We start from the raw sequence: 9,895 nt of genomic DNA, 5'->3' as shown, positions 1-9,895 counted from the left end.
GCGATTGGCTCTGCTACCCTCCTTCCTTATATAGAATGGAATGTCGTTAAGAATCCATTTAGCAGCGACCTTGATGGAGGAACATGACAGTCCAAACCACGCCCCCGTAGGAAAATAACATCAGTTAACTTGAATGATTTTAGAGTCCACCTACTTCACAAGATTTTATCAACGATTTTAATATTGATGATGCAGTTGTGTATTTTACTGGTTTTATACTCAATGCAGCTGAAAAATTCATTCCACAAACAAAAGGTTTGTTATGTAAAAGACGGGTCCCCTGGTAGAATGAGGAGTGCAGGCTGGCACGAAAGAAACAGAACAAAGCGTGGGGCACACTGCATCGCTCCCCGATTGCAGAAAATCTTATCGAATTTAAACGGGCAAAATCCCAGGGAACGTGTATGCAGCGACAGGCAAAGAGGGCTAGCTGAGAGAGGTTCGTCTGTGGCATAACATCCTACACCCAAAAGTCCAAAGTATGGAATGGCCTAAGAAAGCTAAAGGAGCAGGAAATCCACCCATTGCCTTTAGTTGACGACCAAGGGAATACCTTGGAAGACAAGGCCAATGTTCTGGGCGAGCACTTCGAGCGTGTGTCAAGCTCCATGCATTACTCGGAAGCGTTCCTAAAATATAAACACGTAGCTGAACTTAAGTCACTGCATCGTAAATGCCGACTGAAGGAACCATGCAACCTTCCATTTAATATTGTCGAGCTGAGAGCTGCCTTGAGCGGATGCAGGAGCTCTGTACTGGGCGCTGATAGAATCATGTATGACATGATTAAAAACTTAACACACTGACACATAGATGACACTTCTGGGCCTTTTCAACTCTGTCTGGGCTGCCGGATACATCCCATCCTCATGGAAGCAAGCTAATGGTATTCCAGTTTTGAAGCTGGGTAAAGGCCCTTCCTCGGTGGCAAGTTACCGCCCGATAGCTCTCAAAAGTTGCCTTTGTAAGCTTTTAGAATAAATTATGAATCGCCGACTTATGCATTTCCTTGAACTGAACAATGTGCTTGATCTCTATCAGTGTGGCTTTGGAGAAGCGCGGTCCACAACTAATCGTGTGCGCATTGAAAGACATATCCGTGACGCATTTGTACACAAACAGTTTTTCTTGTCGATATTCCTCGATATGGGAAAAGGTGTACGACACAACTTGGCGTTACAGAATTTTGCAAGACTTGTCGGGAATGGTCATCCGTGGAAATATGCTAAACATCATTGAAAGCTATTTGTCTAGTACCTTCTGCGTGAAAATCGGCAATGTATTGTTGCGTCAATTCAAGGATACTGGTGTACCCCAAGGAGGTGCGCTCAGCTGCACACTGTTTATTGTGAAGATGAACACGCTTCGTGCTTCATTACCGCCAGCTATTTTTTATTCCGTCTACGTAGACGACATACAAATAGCTTTCAAATCCTGCCACCTTAGTGTGTGAGAGATAAGTACAACGGGGCTTGAAAACGGATTCAAAGTGAACCCCCACAAAAGTTTTTGTGTCTCTTTTTACAAGAAAGAGAGGCCTGGTTCCAGATCCTTGTGTAGAACTGTATGGACAACAAATACCTGTGAACAAAGAGCACAAATTTTTAGGCATTGTACTTGACTCTCAACTTACTTTCATACCACACAAAATATCTCAAGGTGAAATGCCCAAAAACAATGAACTTACTGAAAATTTTATCTCGCACAACATGGGGCAGCGACAGAAAGTGTGTAATGAATCTTTACAAGAGTCTCATTCGATCACGATTGGACTATGGTAGCACGGTATATCACTCTGCCGCCCCTAGTGCGCTGAAGATGCTGGATCGTATCCACCATCTGGGTATCCACCTTGCCACGGGGGCTTTCAGATCAAGCCCTATTGAAAGTTTATACATCGAATGAAATGAGTGGTCACTCCATCTGCAGAGAACATACACCAGCCTCACATATTTTCTCAAAGTCCGCTCTAATCATCAGCACCCGTGTTCTAATGCTATTAACGACATGACGTGTGCTATGCTTTTTCACAATTGTCCCGCTTTAAGACAGCCATTCTCGCTGCGTGTCAGGGAGCTTAGTGAAGAAATGGATATCCCACTCCTCGAACATCACTTAATGCCTTGAGCCAAGCTGTTACCACCTTGGGAGTGGCAGGTAATAGAATGTGATATATCCTTTGTAGAAGTTACAAAGCACGCTTCAGAGGTCAAAATCCGAATGCATTTGGTAGAACTCCAGTCCAAGTACTCGTGCCCAGAATTTTACTAAGACGCTTCTAAGTCACATGCTACGGGATCTTTGCAACAAGCATATTTACGGCTGATGCCTACACACTATTGTCAGCTGTAAAGCACATAAAGAAATCAAAATTTCAAAAAACGATGGTATTTACAGACTCCCAAAGTGGAGTAAAAGTAAACAGAAAAATCTAATACTCATTGAGCTTTATTCCACTCTATGCAGAGCGTATATATCTAACCAGCTTGTAATATGCTGGATGCCTGGCCATAGAGGTATCGAGGGGAATGTGCTAGGAGACAAAATGGCCACATCAGTCACATCACATGCTATTAACTCTACAGCTGCTGTTCCTACAACAGATTTGAAGCTTTTCTTGCAAAAGAAACTGCGAAGCCACTGGCAATGCTTGTGGGACGCTCAAACTAATAATAAGCTCCATTTGATTAAGCCACAGTTAGGTTTCTGGCCCTCGGCTATGAAAACACGACGAATTGGTGTCCTATTGTGTCGTCTTAGGATAGGACACGCGTACGCCACCCACAATTTTTGCTTACTGGTTATGAACCACCAACTTGTGGTAGATGTGTTGAGAGGCTGACGGTCCTCCACGTCCTGTTGGAGTGTTGGGAAGCCAAAGCGGAGGGAAGAAAACATTTTCCTGTAGCATACCGCTATCATATCCCTCTTCATCCCATGATGTTTATTAGTGAAGAACCGCTTTTTAATGCCAAAGCAGTCCTCGGCTTTTTGATCGATGTTGTGCTACAGTAAAAGCTCGTTAATTCCACACCCGTTAATTCGGAAATTCAGATAATTCCGACGGCTCTATTGGTCCCGGCCAAAGTGCATGTTAGTCTATGGGACCAAACCTTCATTAATTCGTCAGAATTTGGCCCTGCACCGCTTAATTCGGACAAACGCTAATGGCTGCTGCTGCACGAAAGTGTGATAAAGCAGCGCTGGCATCACTGGAGTGAAACCTAAACCTGAGAGGTATCGCCATCGTCATCAACTAGTGGGGGTGATCGCAGCGTCACCAAACGTCGGTGTCTTCTTCGCTCCAGTGCGCCTTCGACGCCATTTTCCCTTGTGTTGTCGAGTCGGCAACATCCTTTCTTGCGGACTGTTTCTTCTTGCGGAGTTTTTTTTTTCGTTGTGACCGTGTTTGCATGCCACCACCATCGTGAGCTACAGTGATGGCAACGCTGGCAAAGCGGCAGAAGTACGAAGCCAAGAACTTTGCGACTAAAGTGGAAATTTTGCAAGCTCTGAAGAATGGTGATTCGCAACAGCACATTATGACCAAGTACAACGTGAAGCGGAGAGCGTTGGGAATGTACGTGAAAAATGAACAACAGAATCTTCAAGCCTTAGAAAGCGTTAAGTTTCATGCTTCAAGAAAGTGGTTGCAAACTGCAGCTCATCCCCAGCTTGAACAAGCTTTGCTCCGGTGGGTTACTGACTGTCGCAACGCGCATCTGCCTTTGAGCAGACCTCATCATGGCACAAGGTGAGACGTACGCTGCAATGATGAACATTGAATCGTTCAGAGCGTCAGAAGGATGGTTCGCGAGGTTTCAGGAGAGACACGAACTCGTCTTCAGAAGTGTGTGCGGCGAAACTTCCATTACCCATTCCCGAGTGTGAAAAAGCACATCACAGCGCGTAACGGCAGTGCGCGAACTGCGCAATAAATCCACAAGCAGCTTGTAGCCACCCAACCTTCGAAAACGGGCAGCACGCCTAAGCTTTCGCACTTGAATCTTGGAGGCCTTAACTTACCAACATGCGCATTTCTCCCGTTTGTAGATAGGGTAGGTGCTGATAGCGTGCGCACTGACGTATACGTCGGAGGAATAAAAAAATTAATGCGCGGAGCACCACAAATGCGCGCCGCGAAATAGCAAAAACGGCGCTAGCGTCAAAAGACGTAGCTGCGCAGTCCACATCGCCATGGTCCTCAGCGGCAATCATACGCAATACTTGACTGACAGCTATGCCGGAATGCTTTGTGCTCATTTGTGCCCTCAAAGCCCTTATTGTTGCGTTAATCCCCGCGCGTACACTGCGTTGCCGGCTAGCCGCGTGCTTCCATAAGTGCGTAGTCACCATCTGTGATCATGTCGATAGCCACCACAGTTTCCTCTGCAGCGGTTGCAGCAAGCAGTAGTTTCATTTTGCCTCGGTGCGCGCGTCAGCTGCGTGCCTTCATAACTGTGTAGTCGCCACCCATGATCGCGTCGATAGCGACTGCGCATTCGTCCATACTTGGTGCAGCAAATGGTAGTTTCGAAGGCAGGCATGCGTCGGCCGCCTGCCTTCTTAACAGCAAGGTTGCCACGGTTTCGTCAGCAGCGGTCGCCGCAAGCAGTAGTTGCGCTTTGACTCGGTGCAAAAATGTCAAAGATTAAGAGCACCGGCTACATCCTGATTACGGTGTAAGATATATACTCTTTAGGTGGGGACATTTCTCGGCTTGCTTGCGAGGCGAGATCGACCAGATAAAGTAGCAAAGGTGCGCGCCGATCGGCTCGGTGCCGGCAGCAGATAAATATCGGCGGTGCGATGCAACTTAAAGACAGAAAAAGTTTTATGTAATCTTGCCATTACAACCGGAGCTTTGTGGGAAATCTGAATTCCCTGACGGGCGCTCTTACTGCTACAGATTACTCGTCTCTATGTGGCATGCATGGCTCTGAGGCATGTGGCAGGTGCGGTCTGTCCGCTTATTTAAGAGAAACATGCTGGCATTAAAAGCTGGTTCTCGCGCTTCCTACAACTTACTATTTGTTCGCGTGTAACAGACACGTGCTTGTCCGAAGCTTTTTCAAACTTCAAAATATCGTGTTTTGCGGCTCTATTTCTTAAAGAGTTTGGCTTATGCGCGCTCGCTGACGGTACTCGGTGCTCTTGCATCGGCAATCTCGCTGCGGGGTCTCCGAGCGCACTAACAGGGAGGGGGACACGCCTGCTTTTGATTGGCAGCAAAGCAGAACTTTGAACGAGAGCGCGTGACTGTTCGTAAACGAGAAGCATTTTACTCCTCAGTTGCGAAGCAACCACTTACGGTACCGGGACCAATTGCTGTGCGTACATCAATTAGGTACCGTTCCGTGCTGTCCAGAATTACGTTTTTATGGTTTGAATGGTTAATACATGGCGGAAAGTTCAGCACTGTGGGGAGAACAGTGGGGCGAACGACGTGCTGTGCAAGGTACGTGGCCCAGCAAAGGTTACGCGGGAGAAGACGGAAAAATGCAAGAAATTGCAGCTTCCGAATGAACGCTTCCTTTTGGCACAATAAGTAGGAGCTCTCCTCCTAGCTCTGAGAAGTACTATCTTTTCTTCAAAATCGTGTCGTCTGTGAAATGTTTGCTGCAAACTACATCCTTTGTGCAGAGCGTACGGTCCTTCCTAGGAATCGCTTGAGCCCAGGCTTTGAGGCATTCTGGATCAGAAGGAACATCAAACAAAATTTATTTTTCTTTGCAGGTCTGGTAACCTGTCTTGCAACCTCTCACGCTGCATTTCCTGCCCATCGTCGCTTGCAGTGTAGTCCTGTTTTTTCGTCAGATTTTGCACATGGCTGCTCACCGCTTAAAGTTCATTTTGCAGACGGCAATGTTCAATACAGTTAAACCTGCTTATAACGAACCTCCATATAACGAATTCCTGGATATAACGAAGTTTTTCTATTTCCCGCCGTTACTCCATAGAAGCACATGTATTTGAGACCTCTACGTAACGAAGTGGCAGCGGGAGACCCCCTCGATATAACGTATTTTTCCTGCCGACAACCTAGAGATTTCGCCCCAAATTTTGTCATTTTGTGCGCGAGCAGCATCCGAAAGCACCTCCTCCGCCGCGACGGAATGCGAAGTGAGCGCACGTGTGCGTGCGTGCGAGCGTGTGGGAGGCGGGCCTGCATCCCTCGACCCGGCGATCTTGCCGCTGCGGGCGTGACCATTCCCCCTCCCTTCATTCAAACCTGATCCTGCCGCTTGCTGCAGCTGGCCTAGCCCGCCAAGCCGGTACTCTCCTTTTCCAGTTGATGTTGCCGACGTGCTGGCAGACGCTGTGACACATCACACTCGGTGAGCGCGCACACGCGCTGTCAAACGCTGGCGGCGTGTGCAAGCGCCACTGCAGAAGCGAGCGGAGTGACCTTCGTGCTGTTGTCTGTTGCTTCAAACGCAAAGTGAGCGCCGAGAACACACATCACGCACGAAGCTACGAGCCGCCGGCGCACCTACACTGCCTAGACTCTGCCCCAACGCAGATCGCTTTCAAGATACGGCCCACGCGACCGCACGCCGCCGCGCAATACGCATTTGATGCCAGAGTACAGTACCACGGCCGCTTTCTTTTTTTTTAAATCCATCGGCTGTGACACGCCTCCCCCTCGCCGGTGCCTTGAGCGCAACGAAAGAAGGCGCGCTTCCTCCCTGCTTTTCTTTCGTGTGCGTGCGGGAGACGCGGTCGTCGGCTCCCCTCGCAAGTCACTCGCACATACAGCATAGGGCGCGCGGCGACTGCGTTACCATAACTCGACCGCACGCCGCCGCGCAATACGCATTTGATGCCAGAGTACAGTACCACGGCCGCTTTCTTTTTTTTTTAATCCAGCGGCTGTGACACGCCTCCCCCTCGCCGGTGCCTTGAGCGCAATGGAAGAAGGCGCGCTTCCTCCCTGCTTTTCTTTCGTGTGCGTGCGGGAGACGCGGTCGTTGGCTCCCCTCGCAAGTCACTCGCACATACAGCATACGGCGCGCGGCGACTGCGTTATCGCCCTTGGACTTATACGGAACATCGATGAGCCAAAATCAATTTTAGGGCCACAACGCGTCATAGACACCATCTTTAGATAGCAAATACGGATCTCAAGGGCCAAACTTTGCTGGCAGAAGCCGAAAATACGTCATAGTTTGTCGCCTCCGGCATTTTGGATGGCCAATGCCATCGTCAAGCCACCAAGCCAAGTGACATGAAAAGTCAAAATGGCCGCTCGGTCCGGCGCGGAGTGGAAATTCGCAACGTACGATGCGGGAACTGTCCCACAGTTGCGACGCAACAGCGGGGTTACCAATGCATTGGGTTCTATAGGAGCTGTGCCGGGACCTGCCGAAAACGACGTAACTGCTGGGAAAACGCAGCACCCGGGAACGTAACAGCGGGGTTCTACTGTAACACAATATGACGCTACGACGCCATCGTGACGCTCGCTCTTGGTTTCCGATGCCTCGCGCTTGTGCGAAACGACACGCATCTAGTACCTGGTGTGACATTCCACGAATGAGTGCTTCGACGAAAACGGAAAACGGCTGCGCGTTACAATCGAGGGTGCGTTAGAATCGAGTAAATACAATAGGCGTTTCTTTTTCAAATTTTCGGGCCGACCCTGCATATAACGAAATCCTCTTTATAACAAAGTTTTTCAGGAATTTGTCAATTTCCTTATATCCAGGTTTAACTGTATATGTTGATTTCCTGGTCAGTGAAAGCGGCTCAGCACGCAAGCAACTAACATAATGGGATGGAAGGTGAGCGAAGAACAGTTACAAAGATTTCAAGAACACAAAATCTGACTGCCTCTAAGCATTTTTTCTTAAGCCGATTCACACGACGGGTTAGACCACTTAATCAGATATGGCTGAGCTTCAACAAATCATGCCGCGAGCATTTTGTCAGCGGCTTCCTTTTGTGAGACGTGATTCGGCTGCACTGAGCCACGTGACGCAGTCCGATGACTAAACCGGCGATCCGTCCGGTGCTGTTCAAACTTTACGAGTTTGAACGCCGCTTGGCGCGTTTTGATTTGGCCTCGTCACGGTGGGCCTTACCGAGGCGCATTTAGAACGCAGGGTAAAAGTTTGCGCGGACAAGGAGCACGCGGATAACACAAGCAACCAGAGATTGCGCCGCCGTATCTGCTCCGTCGAGGCGATGCCCTCCTCCCTTGCGCCCCTGACCACGGTGACCTACTTTCGCGCGACGCGCAACCATTTCGGATTTCCCGCAAATCACCCGGTTGCTATACCAACGGTAGATAAAACCTTCTCTGTCTTGAAGTTGCCTCGTACCGCCGATAGGTATCCGCTGCCGGCACCGGGCCGATTGGCACCCGCTGTTGCTACTTTATCTGGTCAATCACGCCTCGCGAGTGTCCCCACCTAATGAGTATATATCTACACCATGATTGCGATGGACGGACTACTTGTTGGTGACCAGCTTCCTAGCGAAAACATAACCAGATATGCGCGCGGTAGAGAAAAGCGTGTCTGCAGATGATGACGCGCACCGCGGCCACACTGCGAAGGATGTTGGGAGGCCTTTGCCGCTGCTAGCCCTTAATCAGTCATGAAAGGACAAAAATTTCAGCTTCCTCACTGCTTTTATGCAAAATAGCAACAAGGTTTGCTGATGCGTTCAGTAAATAAAAGTGTGTTGACGTAGTATGCATTCATTTATTGTTTACTTGATACTCTGGATAATTCGACATTATTTTACTTAGCACATTTTAATTTGGGTAATTCGGGGGGGGGGGTTCCTTGGTGCTTCATGGACCTTAGCAGGGTTCCCCTGGTCTTGAGAACCCCTGGTCCATGAGCCCCATCATGTCGAAATCTCGGCTTTCTATGGTAGCACTTCCAGTTGGAAAGTGATGGGCACTGCTTTACTGCACTTTTGCAATGCTAATGGTACCACTTACATGGAAGATAATAGAAATCTGCAACCCCCATCGGCTCCTTTCTGTGAGATCCTACGAATGAGCCAATTAGGCATGTGTATTTGGTAATGGCCATGGGTTTCAAGCACCACAAATTAGAGGCACAATTGTACTACAGGTAAACCTGCTTATAATGAAACTCCATGTAATGAATTCTTCGATATATCAAAGTTTTTCTATTCCCCGCCATTTCTTCATAGAAGCACATGTATTGGAGACCTCTACGTAACGAAGTGGCAGTGGGAGGGAGACCTCGAAATAACGAATTTTGCTCTTTGACAACCAAGAGATTTCTCCCCAAATTTTGTCATTTTAGCACGAGCCGCAACCGGAAACACCTTTGCCACGACGGAATGCGAAGTGGCGGCGGCAGCGTTTGGTGCGATCGTATTGACGGCGACTGCGAAGTGAGAGCACGTGTGCGTGCGAGCATGCGTGGGGCGGGCCTGCATAAGGATGAGTGCATCGACGAAAACAGAAAACGGGTGCGCGTTACAATTGAGGGCGTGTTAGAATCGAGTAAATATGGTAACCATTTATTTTTCGAATTTTCATACCGAACCTGCATATAACGAAATCCTTTTTATAACAAAGTTTTTCGTGAATTTGTTAATTTCGTTATATCCAGGTTTAACTGTACTTCAGTGCCCAACACACGGCTGCAGACCTTTGTTTCTGGTAAATCGATCATGCTAAAATTAAGCTTTTGTATGCTTTTTTGGAGATGCTGCATTTTTTTAGAACTATATTTATTCAAGATTTCTGAAAGAGCATCGATTTTTTTGAGAGCTGGTGTTAACGAAACATTGGCCCTGAAATGTGCTCATTACCAGGACCAGCGCTCCTGTAACTGGATGCCTAGAACTTCGCTTGCTTTACAATAGGAGCCATCCTGCTGCACATTGCAAGGAGGCACCGCGAGGT

This window comes from Dermacentor silvarum, unplaced genomic scaffold (genome assembly GCF_013339745.2).
Source record: "Dermacentor silvarum isolate Dsil-2018 unplaced genomic scaffold, BIME_Dsil_1.4 Seq635, whole genome shotgun sequence".
NCBI classification, from domain to species: Eukaryota; Metazoa; Arthropoda; class Arachnida; order Ixodida; family Ixodidae; genus Dermacentor; species Dermacentor silvarum.
Note: the sequence above shows the minus strand (reverse complement) of the source record.